The sequence below is a fragment of the Hylobates moloch genome, unplaced genomic scaffold, assembly GCF_009828535.3.
Source record: "Hylobates moloch isolate HMO894 unplaced genomic scaffold, HMol_V3 SCAFFOLD_23, whole genome shotgun sequence".
In the NCBI taxonomy this organism is placed as follows: Eukaryota; Metazoa; Chordata; class Mammalia; order Primates; family Hylobatidae; genus Hylobates; species Hylobates moloch.
The window spans coordinates 830,463-848,012 of NW_026652298.1; positions in this window are offsets into that span (position 1 = coordinate 830,463).

Consider the following 17,550-nt stretch of genomic DNA (forward strand, 5'->3'; position numbering starts at 1 on the left):
TGTAACAAACCTGCATGTTCTGCACATGTATCCCAGCACTTAAAGCTAAATAAAAAGGAATTTTGTCACATGCTTTTTCTTCATCTATTGAGATGATCATATTGTTTTTACCCTTCATTTTTGTTAATATGGTGTATAACATTTATTGATTTATGTATGTTGAATTATTCTTGCATCCCAGGGGAAAATTCCATTTGATCATGATGTATAATCTTTTAATGTGCTGTTGAATTCAGTTTATTAGTATCTTGTTGAAGGTTTTTGCATGTGTGTTAATTAGGGATATTAGACTCAAATTTTTTTTCTTATATTGTCCTTATCTAAGTTTGATATTGTGTAAAATTAGTTTGTAAAACGAGTTTGGAAGCGTTTCCTCATTTTCAGTCTTCTGGAAGAGTTTGAGAAGGATTGGAATTAATTCTTCTTTGAATATGTGTAGAATTTGCCAAAGATGCCACAAGATTAAGGGGTTTCTTTGATGGGAGGTTTTTGATTAATGATTAAATCTCTACTCATTATTGGTCTGTTCAGATTTCCTATTTCTAATGATTAAGTCTTGATAGGTTGTATGTTTGCAGGAATTTGTCAAATTTTTGTATGTTTTCCAATTTGTTGGCATATAATTGTATTTGCAGTCTCTTGTAATTCTTTGTATTTTTGTGATATTCATTGTGTTCTTTTATTTCTTATTTTATTTATTTGAGGCTTCTCTCAACTCTTAGTTTCATTTATCTTTTCCAATCTTTTTCTAGTTTCCATTTCATTTACTTCTGGGATGATCTCTATTATTTTCTTCTATCTGCTAACATTGGGCTTAGTTTGTTCTCATTTTTCAAGTTCTTTGAGTTGTAAAATCAGGCTGCTTACTAGAGAGCTTTCTTTTTCATAATTCACTTGTTTATCTCTATAAATTTTCATCTTAGAAATAATTGTGCTGTATCCCACAAGTTTTCATATGTAGTTTCTATTTTTATTTGCCTCAAGACATTATTTAGTTTCACTTGATTTCTTTGACTCATTTGTTGTTGTATGTTGTTAAATTTCCATATATTTGTTAATTTTCTCATTTTTGTCCTTTTATTGATTTCCAGCTTTATCCTGAGAAAATATACTTTATATGATGTTTTGTGGTCTAACATATATTTTGGAAAATACACCATGAGTGCTAGAGAAGAATGTGTATTCTGCTGTGATTGGAAAGAATGGCTTATATATGTCTGTTGCTTCCATTTGGCCTATAGTTTTGTTCAAGTGCACCATTTCCTTACTGATTTTCTATCCATATGATCTATTTTTTGTTGAAAGCAGGGTATTAAAGCCCCCATACCATTTTCTTTTGCTGACTATTTCTTTCTTCATTTCTCTTAATATTTGATTTTCACATTTAAGTGTTTGCCAATAATGGCTGCATATTTATTTACAAATGCGATATCTTCTTGATGAATTTACCCTTTTATCATTATATAATGACCTTTTATTGTCTCTTGTGGCAGTTTCTGACTTAAAATTTATTTTGTCTGATATAAATATAGCCACCCCTGCTCTCCTTTGGGTATCATTTGCACAGAATATTTCTTTCCATACATTTATTTTTAGCTATATGTATCTTTAAAGCTAAAGTGAGTTTCTTGTAAGCAGCATATACCTGGATCTGTTTTTTTATTCTTGTTTATTCAGTCACTTTATGTCTTTTGATTTACATTTACAACAATTATTAATAGGTAAATATTTAGTTTGCTATTATATTAATTGTTTTCAAACTGTTCTGTTGTATCTCCGTTTCTCTCTTACTGTCGTACTTTGTGAAATGACGTTTTGTTATTTTACACTTTAATTTCTTTTGCTTTATCTATTGTATATCTAACAGAGCTTTTCCTTTGTTGATACTAGAGGCTTACATAAAACATTTTATAACTGCTTATTTTAAACTGATAACAACCTAACTTCAATTTTATACAAAACTGTAAACTTCAATTTCTCCTTCTCCTACATTTTATGTTATTGATGCCACAGTTCACATTTTTTACATTGTACATCCATTAACACATTATTTTAGGTATTTTTTATTTTAAAATATTTGATTGACAAATAAATATTTTATATATTTAAGGTGTACAATGTGATAACTTGATACATATATACATTGTCCACAGATTATCCCATTAAATTAATTAACACATCATTATACCCATAGTTATTACCATTTGTGTGTGTATGTGTGTGTGTGTGTGTGTGTGTGTGTGTATTGAGGACAGTTTAAATCTACTTTCTTATCAAATTTTAGGTAAACAATACAGTATTATTAACTATAGAAACCATATTGAACATTAGATCCCCCAAAATTCATTTTATAACTGAAAGTTTGTACCCCTTTTCAATACTTTTGTATTTTAACTTTTATGCTAGAGTTAAACATAATTTGTACACCACAGTTACAGTTTTAGCCTATGCTGAATTTGACTGTAATTTTACCTTTACAGTGAGTCTTACAGAGTCCTTTTGTTTCAAATTAATGAACTCTCTTTAGCATTTCTTATAAGTCAAATCTTGTGGTGATGAACTCCTCAACTTTTGTTTGGGAAGGTCTTTACCACTACTTTGTTTCTGAAGGATCACATTGATGGATATAGTATTTTTGGTAGTCTTTTTTTTTCCTCGTTATTTTTAATATATTATTCCACTATCTCCTGGCCTACAAAGTTTCTGCTGAGAAGTCCACTGATCGTGTCATAGAGCTTCCCTTGTTATATGATGAGTTACTTTTCTCTTGCTACTTTCAAAATGTCTCTTTGTCTTAGACTTTTGAGAATTCAATTATATTGTGACTTGATGAAGATCTCTTTTATGTTTAATCTATTTGAGGTTCTTTGGGCTTCATGGATCTGGATGTTCATTTCCATCTCAAAATTTGGGAAGTTTTCTGTCATTACTTCTTTAAATAAACGTTCTACCTATTTCTCCTCCTCTACTACTTCTGGAATTTCCATAGCATGCAAATTAGTTCACTTGATTGTGTCCCATAAGTAACATATGCTTCCTTCACATTTTTTAAAATTACTATATCTATTTATTCCCCTGACTGGGCAATTTCATATGATTTGTCTTTGAGCTCACTGATTCTTTCTTCTGCTAAATTAAGTGTGCTACTGAAGCTCTGTATAGAATTTGTCAATTCAGTCATTGTGTTCTTCAGCTCCAAAATATCTATTTGGCTCTTTTTTACTTTCTATCTTTTTTCTTAAATTCCCATTTTTTTCATGTATTGTTTTCCTGATTTGTTCTGGTTGTTCATCTGTATTCTCTTGTTCACTGTATTCCTTTAAGGTGACTATTTGGATTCTTTGTTTACAGATGTCCATTTCTTTAGGGTGAGTTAGTGGTGCTTTATTTTCTTTGGTGGTTCATGTTTCCCTGATTATTTGTGATTCTTGAGGCCTTACATTTGCGTATGTACTTTTGAAGAAGTAGTTACCCCTTCCTGTCTTTACAAACTAGTTTTGGCAGAAAAGCCCTCTAGCAGTAAGCCTGCTCAGAGATTCTGGGTGAGCCTTGAGCATAAGTCTTCAGGGACTGGCCTAGCACTGATGACGGCTTGATACCTGAGTCTGTGGAGATGGTCCTGGTCCTGAGTCTGTGATGGTTGGCCTGACACCTGTTTTCACTGGGTAGGGCCGGTATCTGGGTTCATGAGAGCAAGCCTGGTGCCTTGAACCATGGAGCGGGCCTGGAGCCTTGGTCCATGGACCTGGCTTGTACTACAGTGGGCTGAAGCCTGAGTCTGTATGGGTTAGCCTGGGTCCCTGGAGGCTGGCCTCTGTCTTAAGGCTGTGGGGACCAGCTTGGAGCCTTGGTACATGTATGCTGGTCTGGGGCTGGTGGTTTCAGGAGTTGGCCTGGCATTAAGCAGACCTAGAGCCTGTGTCTGTGGGTGTTGTCCTGAAGTCTAAAACAAGGGACAAGCTCAAAGCCTGAGGTGGCAAGGGCTGGCCTTGCAACAGAGTCCACTAGGGTGGGACTGGTTCTGGGGTCCATGGTAAAGTCTGGTGCTCACTTTCCTCTCTTTCTTTCACATGGAAGGTATCTCTCCTCATGCTGAGCTTGGGAGGGGGATGATATAGGTGATGTGAAACTGTCCTTCTTAGCCTATTCAATGCATCTTTTCTTGTTTTGGTTCTCTATCTAGGTGCTGTGAGCTCCTACCTGAATTATTTGACTCTTGTGAAGGTTTTTTGTGCATAGATGGTTGTTCAGATTGATGTTTCTGTGAGGAGACAAGCTCTATGTATTAGTCCATTTTCATGCTGCTGATAAATTCACACCTAAAACTGGGCAATTTACAAAAGAAAGAGGTTTAATGGACTCACAGTTCCATGTGTCTGGAGAGGCCTCACAATCATGACAGAAGGTGAAAGCCATGTTTCACATGGCAGCAAACAAGAGAAGAGAGCTTGTGCAGGGAAACTCCCCTGTATAAAACCGTCAGATCTCATGAGGCTTATTCACTACCAAGAGAACAGCATGGGAAAGACTCACCCCCATGATTCAATTACCTTCCACCAGGTCCCTCCCATGACATGTGGGAATTGTGGGAGCTACAATTTAAGATGAGATTTGGGTGGGGACACAGCCAAACCATATCACTCTGGAAATTCCTATTCTAATATCTTGCTGATTTCACCCCCTAATCTAAAATATTCTGTTTTCTTATTAAAATAAATAATGTGACACTGTCTCACAAATTAAAACTTAACATTCACTAAATTGTTACTTTCAATTAAGAATATTTAATAAACTTCTTCATGCAATATGCTTATATTAAACATTTCAATGAATTTATTGTGCCTGTTGAATTCCCAATCCATTAGGAAGATTTTTCTTTAAAATTCTAAGACAGTAAAATTGACACTGACTTAATACATCTGTGTTCTTTATGATTTCTTAGTTTGCTCATAGATTTTCCTCCTCTAATATTATTATACATAGATCGGACAAAATATTTCCTAGTATCTATCATATGACTGAATATAATTCTTTTACATAAAATTAATGTAATATTTATTATTTCTTTTTTTATTACTTTCTATTTTCATGTAGAGACTGTAAATGAGCACACATATTTACTTACTAAATTATTTTAACAGTTTTAAAAGAAAACACCCCTTATACATCAAGTAAAAAAGTGGAAAATATATTTTTCCCCTAAAATGTCTGACATAATTCTTTATCTCTAGTTTATAAGGGCTGGCTTCGAATACCTCTCAGGTCACTTACCAACATTCTACTTCCAAAGAAAGAGAAGCATATTTCATTCATTACCAGTCCATCTCCACTTTATTAGAAAGCAAATGAGTAGACACTTCTGGGTTACTTTATTCATAACAAATGCACAGAGTACTGCTGGATCTTCCCAGAGGGTCACAAAGATAGGAGATGGCTCTGAAAAGAAAAGTGCTAGTCCTTGGGGATTAGAATCCTTGAACCTGTCAGAAAGTTAAATGTGTCTCAGCTGAAGGCAGCTGTTCACTTAGACTTTCAAAAATGAAAATATTTTTGATAGAATAAAAAGGATCATTTTAGATGGATAGATACACATACCTACATACACACACAAATACACACACGTAGATATATATTGTAAAAGGATGTGTGCAAATAAATCAGAGACATATGTATGGCTTGTTTTAGTAAAAATAGAGTCAAATTATAAAAAAAGAATTTTCTGCCACAATTGGCATGTTATTTCAGCTATAGTAGTCTTTCAAAACTTGATTCTCCCATTCAGTTTTGACCAGGACTTTTACTATTGCCACGGGAGATGTGAAGAATAAACATGTACCAACCCCTTTATAACTGGAGTATGGTTGCAGGGTTGTGGAGGACATTGATAATTTTTCTATCTATTAGGGTGATGAGTGTGTAATATAATAAATTTTTAAATTAGGCCACAATTTAAAGTTACCTAGGGTTAGTTTCTGCTCTATTAAGAGCCACTTAATTCACTTCCATCAATTACGTGAATGTAGTTTAAATTTATGTATCCTTTGTCCTTTAGAAAAGGTATGAAAACACATTTTATTTTTTTTAGTTTCCTGTAGCTTAGCAATACTGCCTGCCACTTTAGTTTGCAGAATTGGAGGGTGGGAGTGGGGTTAGTTGAGGTTTCTTGGAAGCAAAGAATCTTAATGAGACCCTGGCCATCTCAAGATTAACAGTTAGGACAGTGTGCTTGGTTAGCCAGGGTGGCCCTAGCTAAGGTCTCTTGGCAGGAAGGAGCACCAAGAGTTTCAAGGTGTCCTCCACAAGAAAGCTGATGACTCAAGTTCAACATAGAGCCACATGCATTCATGGGTGACTGTCAATTTTGGCATGAGATATGCTTTGCATTTGTTGTGCTGTATGTACTAGAGAGCAATGAATGTTATGAAGAAAATTACATTTGAATTCATCACAACACATCTACAACTGTGGGCACCAGGTTGAGGTCAGTGAGTACATCACTGCAGTTGTGAGACTGCAGGTAAATCAACCCTTCAGTGGGCCAATTTTTTTTTTTTTTTAAAAAGAGGATTTGGTTCCTGTAGGGTAGATGTGGAGATAATTGGTGAAGATATTAAGTTATTTGCACAATGTCTAGCACTTATTATGTGCTCTATAAATATTTGGTAAAAATAAGTATTGGTTATTATTGGGTATTATAGAGAGGCAGTATATTAGGATGAAATGTACACATTATTCAGGACCAAAAAGCTTTGGTACAAATTCAGGCTCTAAGTGAATTTAGGCAAAACTTTACAGATGCCTAGTATTTTGTAGTTCACAAAACATTTAAAAAAACAGCATGACAGCATCATTAATTGCCCTCACCACCTCGACTTTCTCACCTGTGACACTGGAGAGACAGTAGCACCTGCCCTACCTTCTTTATATACTCATGATTATGAAATATGATGACTTTGTAAGCACCATGTAAACGACAATAAGTTGTATACATGTTATTTATTGTCCCTGTCATTATCAGGAGGTGGTGCTGAGCCAGGATCCATGGGGCCAAATACATAGGCACCAGTGAAGGTTTAGCGGCTTTGCTTCAAACAATTTAAGTGGAAGTTCTGAAGACTCCAATATGCAAACAAGATATATGAAATTAAATGATAAAGAAGAAATGGTGATGTTTTTCAAATAGCTTTAGGTGATTGTATCTAAGTGAATTAATTTGTATTTATTAAGCACTAAAATGAATCTATTAAGCACTTATGATAAATCTGACACAAGACAATAAGCTTTATGGAAGCAGAGGCTGGGTCTGTCTTTGCTACCATTTTATCCCAGCATCTGGCTTTGATTAAACTAACAACATTGTGTTTGGTATGTTGGGGGTACATCAAAGTGCAAGACATGGTCCCTACAGTATCTCTCTTCCTTCCTCAAACATTTATTGAGAATATATTAAACAACAGGCACTCTGTTAGACTGGGGAAAAAGGCAAACTAGAAACAGACCATTCCATTGACAAGCAAACAGTCCAGAGAGAGATTTACATGTAGAAAGATAAGACGAATGTGATACAATGTGACAAGTAATATAACAAAGCATGAATAAGTGCTGTGGGAGACTCATGGATAGAGCACTCTACCTTGTCTAAATCTGAATAGTTACTTCTATGGAAAATACCTATAGAGCCACACAAGTTTGTGAGTACTCAAGTGATAGATATTACAAGAATGTAGAGATTGAAAGCCTATTTCCATTAAATATCTAAGAATGTACTATATAGTATCAGGAGATAATAGGAAAAATCATCTCATACCTGGCCTATGGAGCAATGAGAAAATAAATATAAAATATTTACTTAGAGGAATTTTTAGTTATGTACCTGATCCCAAATATGGTGCTCAATTGAATCCAAAATTAGACAGTGCTTGGAACAAAACTCTGATCATACTAACAGCTTTGAGCATTCATGCAGTATTAATGCATTTGCAGTTTTAAATCTTAGGTAATGTGTTAATCCATTGTGTTTCTATAAAGGAATTCTGGAGGCTGGGGAATTTAGGAAGAAAATAGTTTTATTTTGGCTCATGGCTCTGCAGACTGTATAGGAAGTATGATGCCAGAATCTGTTCCTGGCGAGGCCTCAGAAAGCTTACAAGCATGGCGGAAGGAGAACAGGGACCAGCATGTCATATGGCGAGAGAGAGTAAGAGAAAGAGGAGGAAATTCTAGGCTCTTTTAAACAACCAGATCTCATGTGAACTCACAGAGTGAGAACTCATTAATTGCCATGAGAATGGCACCAAGACATTCATGAGGGATCCACTCCCATAATCCAAACACTTCTCACCAGGGCCCACCTTCGACATTGGGGATTATATTTCAACATGAGATTTGGAGGGGACAAACATACAAACAGTATCATGTAATGTTATTCCATGCCAAGAAATGGAAGAACAAGATCTTCACGCTCCTTAAACAACAAATTCAACTTTCTGTCTTATTGGTAACTAAGGAGGCCTTCAAACAGTATAGGAGATTTTGGCTTCTCTTCTAAAAGGTGAGAGAACTTTAGCTACTGACTCACAGCCTTCTTGTCCATCTCTACTACTATCTTCATTCTTCTTGACTTTAGTATCTCCTCTTCTTTGAAGTCCTCCTCTCTAATTTCCTGGTCTTCTTTTCCCTTTGAGCTGCCCACTCTTGCTCATACCTTAATTTATATAGTACCATCAAAATGTCAACACAACACAAATCTAGAGTTTGGACATTGCACTCTGAACCTCAGCATCACTCTTCCTTATTGCTACAATTCAATGGTTCATTTGCCCATTTAATCCATCCACAAGTCCAATTGGTGCTATGTCAAAAACATATCTTGCACCCATTCATTATCTTTCTCTCCTTGTATCACCTTTGGCTAAACAACCATCAGTCATTTAGATTCTGTTAAACTTGCAACTATAGCTTAACAAACCAATAACAATTCTAACGAAAATACTAGCACAGTTAAGCAGACATGCTAAATTTCCTATTAAAGAAAGATTAGAGTAAATGTAAGATTTATTTACCTTAAAAAGGAGAGTGCAGCTTAAAAGGAAATGTAAATAAAGCTTAATGCACCTTATTTACAGAGTTAAAGGCAATATATCTGCCTTATACTGACATCATTACCCTATCATCATATATGAGCTAATTTATGTTATAGAAACATATTTAGAGGAAATAAGACTTATCCATAAACTTTCCAAAAGCCAATGTTCTATAAAACTAAGTTTTAATTTTCTCAAGAAACTTTAAAATCTTTTGAATTCTTAATTAATATGAGTGAATTCATATACTGTGAAAAAAGTCAGAAAATCTGGGATTTAGTATTTGTAGTGCCATGAGAGAATCATGTGACTTTTAGTTAGTCACTCTAGCTAGTTAGTAACTTCTTTTTTTAAAAAAGCAAATAATTATACCTGACTTGCCTTCATCACAGGATTGTTATGATGATTAAATGAATTATAATGAGTATAGAGAGGAACATATAATGAGAATAATGAGTCTAAAACTACTTTGAGCACTAAGAAATACTATGTAGATGTAAAATGTTTAGATTATTATGAGGAAAACTTATTACTGGCAATTGCTAAATCTTACCTTTGTATATCAAAGAGATAATGGCAAAAAGTGCACAGCCTCCAGGGTACTTACCTATGAAACTCTGCCTCTAAACAGAGCCACTACCCAAACTCCCAAGAGATGGACATCCAACCTCCTCATAAGAATGTAAGCTGACCGCAGGAGGACAAAAGGAAGAATCTTACAGCTAAACAAACGTAAGCAGATTGTGAATCAGCCTGGAAAGCGAACCATATTCCCGCTGCCATTAACAGGGACACATGGCATAGGGGTACCCACGACCAATGAGAAAGACATATTTGGGGATAATTGTCCACAGTCATTTCCTCCTTTGCAAGAAATTGAGACAGCATTATAGGGAATCAAAATGCAAATCACTCCTTTAGACCAGAGTCCAAATGTAAGTATACTTATACCTATACCAATACCTAAACCTATATCATTTATATCTATATTTTTAATTGTTAAAGGGCAAAGCAGAAGGTAAGGCTGAGCTGCAATATGTAAAGGGAGGATTTGGAAACTTTGCTAAGAGTTGTTTCCATGAATGGGCAGTTCAAAACTGAATCTAGAGCCACAGAGAAAATTCCATAGATTGTATAAATCTCAGAGCCAAGCACTGAAAAAAAATGACTGCATGTGATATATGTAAAAATGGACTCAGTTACTCAGGGATTTGATGGCCTTGAAATAAAAATTAGAGGGATGGATGAAAGAATACAGTCATTGGAGGAATCCAACTTGGTATTTAAACAGGGCTTGAAAACCTCAGAGCAGCAGATCGCTGTTATAATTAGAGATAATGTTTCACTTCGTTTTAAAAATGAATCATTGGTAAGGCAGTGGGAAAAAAAAAACAGTCTACGGATGCATTGTCCTCTCATCAGTGCACGCATTAGAATTCTAAAGAAGAGGACAGGAATATTTTAACATCTCTTTTTGGCTTCATTCATTTATTTTTCAATCATTCATGCAATATGCAAATAATGAGTACCTTCTAGGTGTAAGGCATAATGGTAGGTGTGCAGCTACAATATAGCACAAATAAAAGCTAAAATCTGACAACTGTGGTTCATAAACAAATATGTAGATGGTCCATGTAAATAGAATACCTTCATAGACCTATTTTACCAATAAATTGATTTTAATATAATAGATTTTATTAAAATAATGAATGTATATACTTAAAAATATTTAATAGTATAAGCAAACAATGCTCAATCTGCATATATTTACATCTTTATTTTGTCTAGTTTTTCTATTCGATAAATTCCTGAAATGGAAAGTCTGGGTCAAAATTATACGCATTTCACATTTAAACTGATAGTGCAAAATTTGCATTATGTGTGCATGTTCACATTCCCTAATCACTCTCAGAGCACTCTTGACAACACTGGTATTATAAAAGTATGCAATCTTGTTGAAAGGATAAGTGCCAAACCATACCATATTTAGTGTGTGTTTCTTTAAATATGGAAAAGAATATACTTTTTTTTACATGTTTATTGAACTTTTATATTTATTACTCTGGAAGTTGCCCCATTCCTTGGATTGTTTTGTCTTGTCGATTTGAAATGAATCTCAACTCATCTAGATCTGGAAGGCAGCATGCAAGGGATATCTGGCCCACCATCTTGTAGTATGTTCATATGCTTTGATCATACGCTTTTAACCTTTGACATATAGCATTTCTATGGTCAAACCATCTTTACATTCCTGGGATGAACTCAACTTGATCACATTTTATGATTTTTCCCTGTCCAATATGAAATTTAGGATTTTAGCATCCATATTCATGAATACTATATGTAATATGATAGTTTTTAAAAACTATATATTCATTCATACTATTAAAAATTATGCCAGAGATATGATTTAAAACTAAGTGGCTGAAAAAACATTACATAAGTTTTTGTGTCAACATGGAAAGGCTTCAAATATATATTGTTTAACAAAACAAAAACCAAGTTGCAAAAAAAGTATGAATAGTGAAATCCTTGTATTTTTTTAAGTACGTTATATAGATATGAGAGTTGTTAGTAATTATTAACCTCTAAGGAATAGGTTTTAAGCCTTGGGTTTGGGCAAGAATTGTGTGTGTGTGTGTGTGTGTGTGTGTATGTGTGCACGTGTGCATGTTTTACTATTAAATACTTTATTCTTATAAATATTTATAAATATTCTTGTACTGTCTTTGTTACATTTGGCATTGGCCTTGGAAGACTAAGAGATTTTCTCTTCTATGTATGACCTAAAATTGTTCAAATAACCTACATGTTCTTTATAGATTTGAAAGAATTGATAAACTGATTTGTGAAACTGTCTGAGGCAAATGTTTTTGGTGATGCGAGTGACTTGTGATTTTCTTAGTTTCTTCTATAGCAACGGGTTCGTTAATTTGTTGTTACTTTCTTATTTATATTTTAATAGAAAATCATTCATTTTAAAGAGTAAGATTTATATTTTCAGTATATTTTTATTTTACTCTGTGCAAAATAATTTTCTTACTTTTAATTTAATTGTTTTTGTGCCTGCACTTACAATTTTATCTCATTTTTAATTTGCTACTTTCCCAATGATACTTCTAACTTCATATATCACGATTTCTCATCATTTACTTAAATTAAGTGGTTATTAACTTTTCTATTACATCAGATTTCCCTGCAAACAAGTAACTGTTGGATTGCTTTCTTTTCGTAATTATTGAATTTGCTTTTAACTCTAAGTCAATTCTTCTCACATATTTTATCTTTTCTTGCTATTGAATACTTAAATTTTATTTTTATTTCTTCTTGCAAGGAATTTTAAGACTATAGATTTTCTCTAAAAATAATGTTACCTTGCCTCTTTTTAACCCTATTATGTTCAAATTATCAAAACACACTTTGGGAAACTCCCATGGGTGCCTTTTCTCGATCCAGATACTGGGCTAATCAGAGTTGGAAGGATCATCTGATCTGATCCATACTAAAAATAAAGAAATTGAAATTAGATAAGTTAATGACCTTATATCTGTCTCTCACCTTGAGTACCTTGAAGTAATCTATCATCAACTATCTCAATTTTTTTACTTCTGTACTTCACAGCCATTCTTTTGTTCTATCCAGTCTTCTCATCCCCTCTTCTTATCTCAGAAAAAGGAATGTATTTCCTCTCTGAAGCTAGTCCATCTATTTCTACATTGACAGGTTAATGTTAATTTTCCTCATGCCATTTCTTTTTCCACTCATTTTATTCTTAGGCCTCTTTTAACTCATAGAAGTTTTTATTTCTCCCTCTTATTTTTGACTAGCATATTTATGTCTTTGTTACTATACTTAAAATCCAATGGCTTTTCTAAAAGCATGAAAAATGTTCAACTTCCCACATAATTGTATAAGTGTAAGTTAAAATGACACAAATTTATGTATATCAGACCATCAAAAATTTAAAAGTTTGTCAATACATAAATTAGCCAAGAGTTTGGGTCAATAGGTAGCCTCTTAATGGGAATGGAAATCAGTACAACCTCTATGAATATAAATTTGGCAATATCTGTCCAAGTTTAAAATGCAATTTCAAATCTAGGAAATACTCATACAATTGGACAAAGATTTCATTGTCATGATTTTTAATAATAAAAAAGTCACCAAAAGGTAAATGTACAGAAATAAAGCTTTAATTAAATATGTCGTTGTACATACATAGAAGAAACTATGGTGAAGCCGCTCAGAAAAATTAAGTGATGAAATTGTACACACTCTGAAACATTTTTTGTTATTTTAATATCAAGATACAGAAATATATACACACATACATCACTTATATATGCACAGATGCCTGAAAACTACATAAAAATTATTGCTACCTCTTAGTATTATGGTTTAAAGTTTTTGCCGTGTTACTTTCATATTTAAAAAACAGCGGCCAGGCACAGTAGCTCATGCCTGTAATCCCAGCACTTTGGGAGGCCAAGGCGGGCAGATCATGAGATCAGGAGATCCAAACCATCCTGGCCAACCTGGTGAAACTCCGTCTCTACTAAAAATACAAAAATTAGCCGGGCTTGGGGGTGCACACCTGTAGTCCCAGCTACTTGGGAGGCTGAGGCAGGAGAATCGCTTGAACCCGGGAGGCGAAAGTTGCAGTGAGCCGGAATCGCGCCACTGCACTCCAGCCTGGGTGACAGAGTGAGATTCTGTCTCAAAAAAAAAAAAAAAAGCTTATTTTTATAGCCAGTAGGGTGTACTTTGGACTAACCGTAAAATCTCATCATTAAGTTCAGGATGTTGTTTTTATTCTTGATACTGTTTACAATTCTGTTCATTGCATAAAATAAAATAACGTCAAAATTAGAAAGATGCCCTCCTTCCCATAGTGTGTGTAGATCTCATTACCTAGAAGCAATCTTCATTAATATTTTGGTATCTTTTCCTTGTGAATATTGTCTATCCTTATTGCTCTTGCCTGGGCTTTCTCTAGACTGGGGATGCATGGTGGGAAGAGCTCTGGCACCATCCACCGTGGATCCACACCTTCCTGTCTGTGTGACCCCAGGCAAGTTACTTAACCTTAGGGTGCTTCTGTTTTCTCTTATGTTAAAAATGGGACCTATTGGGCCAGATGCAGTGGCTCACACTTGTAATCCCAGCACTTTGGGAGACCGAAGCAGGTGGACCACTGGAAGTCAGGAGTTTGAGACCAGCCTGGCCAACATGGCAAAACCCCATCTCTACTAAAAATACAAAAATTAGCCAGGTGTGATGGCACATGCCTGTAGTCCCAGCTACTCAGGAGGCTGAGGCAGGAGAATCATTTCAACTGGAGAGGTGGAGGTTGCAGTGAGCTGAGATCACACCACTGCACTCCAGCCTGGGTGACAGAGACTCCATATTAAAAAAAAAAAGAGGGAGGACCTATTAAAGTTATGTGGGAAAGAGAAAATCCATGTAAAACATAATAATATCTAGGACATAGTAAGTGCTCAGTGGAAGCTCTTATGATTTCCTTATTTAGGCTATCCTTTCCTAATTTTACTCTCCCCTGTTAACAATTCTCCGAACTCTCCATCACTAAAATGCTTTTCCCATTGACTTTGCCACACACAATTTATTATTCACTCATTTTTCCTCTGCTACCACATTTCTTGAGTTGTAAGTTGCTTTCTACACTGCTACTACCTTTAACAACTAGGTTGCCCTTTGTCTTTTGCCATCTAAGTCTTTTTCTCTGCATTACTCTACTAAAAGTTCTACATAACACTCTCTAAAGGCCTAAAGTAGTCACCGAATAAAATGGCAGTTCCTCAGTGCTATACAACCTTTTTACAGCATTTTGAACCTTTGTGTTGATCCTTTTTGAAATTTTCTTTTCTCTTGATTTTCTTCACAATTTTCTCTTTCTTTTATTATTTTTATAGATTTAGGGGATACCAGGGCAAAACATGCATGTATTGTGTAGTGATGGAGTCAGGGCTTTTATTGTACCCATCACCTGAATGGTTAACATTTGTACCTGATAGATAATTTTCAACCCTCCCTCACCTCTCACTCTCCCACCTTTTGTAGTCTTTAATGTCTGTTATTCAACTCTAAATGTCCATGTATACCTGTAATAGTCAGGGTTCTCTAGAGAAACAGAACTAATAGGAGATTATATATATGAGTTCATTTATATATATATGAGTTTATTAAATATTAACTTTCATGACCACAAGGTCCCACAATAAGCTGTCTGCAAGCTTGAGGAGCAAGGAGAGCCAGTCTGAGTCTCAAAACTGAAGAATCTGTAGTCCTATGTTTGAGGGCAGGAAGCATCCAGCACAGGAGAAAGATGTAGGCTGGGAACCTAGGCCAGTCTCACTCTTTCACATTTTTCTGCCTGCTCGGTATTCACTGGCAGCTGATTAGATGGTGCCCACCAGATTAAGGGTGTGTCTGCCATCCCCAGCCGACTGACTCAAATGTTCATCTCCTTTGGCAACACCCTCACAGACACACCCAGGATCAATACTTTACATCCTTCAATCCAATCAAGTTGACACTCAGTATTAACCATCACAGTACCCTTTGTTTAGCTCCTTCTTATAAATGAGAACATGCAGTATTTGACCTTTTTTCTGAGTTATTTCACTTAGGATAATGACCTTTAATTCTATCCATGTTGCTGCAAGAGACAAAATTTCATTATTTTCTCTGTGGCTGAGTAGTATACCATGGTGTGTGTGTGTGTGTGTGTATATGTGTATATATATATACACACACACATATACATACACACACATATGTGTATATATATATGCAATATTGTATATATATGCAATATTGTGTCTATATACAACACATAATATATGCAATATATACATATATGTGTATATATTTCTCTTTCTCCAATTATCCATTGATGGACACTTACGTTGATTTCTTGATTTTGCTATTGTGAATAGCACTGCAATAAACCTACAAATGCAAGTATCATTTTGATATATAGATATAGATATAGATATATATATAGATATGGATATAATGATTTCTTTCCCTTTGGAAAGGGAATTGGTATTTTTATTTCTTTGAGAAGTCTCCATACTGTTTTCCATAAAGGCTGTACTAATTTATATTTCCACTAACAGTGTCTAAGTGTTCCTTTTTTTCCACATACTCACTAACATCTGCTGTTTTTTGACTTTTTAGTAATAGCCATTCTGACTGGTATAAGATGGTATCTCATTTGCCTTTTCATTTGCTTTTCTCCGATGATTAACAGTGTTGACCGTTTTTTCATGTTTGTTGGTCGCTTGTTTGTCTTCTTTTGAAAAATATCTGTTTACATCCTTTGCCCACTCTTAAAAGAAGTTATTTATTTTTTTCTTATCGAGCTGTTTGAGTTTCTTATATTGTTGGAATTCTGGATATTAGCCCTTTTAGATGCATAGTTTGCAAATATTTTTTCCCATCCCATAGGTTGTCTATTTACTCTGTTGACTGTTTCTTTTACTGTGCAGAAGCTCTTCAGTTTAATTAAGTTCCATTTGTCTATTTTTTAAAATTCTATTTGCTTTTGAGGACTTGATCTTAAGTTCTTTGCTTAGCCAAATGTCTAGAAAAGTTTTTCCTAAGTTTTCTTCTAGGATATTTACAGTTTCATATCTTACATTTAAGTCTTTAATCCATCTTGAGTTAATTTTTGTATATTGTTAAAATATGAGTTCAGTTTCATTCTTCTGCATATGACTATCCAATTTTCCCAGCACAATTTGCTGAATAGGGTGGCCTTTCCCCAGTGTGTATTTTTGTTGAATTTGTCAAGGATTAGTTGCTCGTAGGTATGTGGCTTGATTTCCAGGTTCTTTCTTCTGTTCCATTGATCTATGTGTCTATTTTTATACCAGTAGCATGCTGTTTTGGTTAATATAGTCTTATAGTGTAATCTGAAGCGAAGTAATATGATGCCTCCAGCTTGTTCTTTTTGCTTAGGATTGTTTTGGCTATTCGGGTTTTTTTTTTAATTTCATATGAATTTTAGGTTTGATTTTTCTAATTATGTGAAAAATGACGTTGGTAATTTGATAGGGATTGTGTTGAATCTGTAGATTGCTTTGAGCAATATGGTCATTTTAACCATAATGATTCTTTCAGTCAATGAGCATGGTATGTTTTTCCATTTGTCTGTGACATCTATAATTTCTTTCATCAGTGTTGTGTAGTTCTCCTTGTGGAGATCTGTCACCTCCTTGGTTAAATGTATTCCTAGGTATTTTATTTTATTTTTTATTTTTGTAGCTATTTTAAATTGGATTGAGTTCTTCACAATTTCTTTGCACTCTTCAAATGATCCTTCTTGTCTGTCATCTGCATTCCACATGCTCTTTGACCATTTTGTTTTCTCTTTTATGTTTTATCAGTTGGCAAGAACATTGAACCTCAAGGTTTTGAGGAACACTCCCAAGTCTTTATA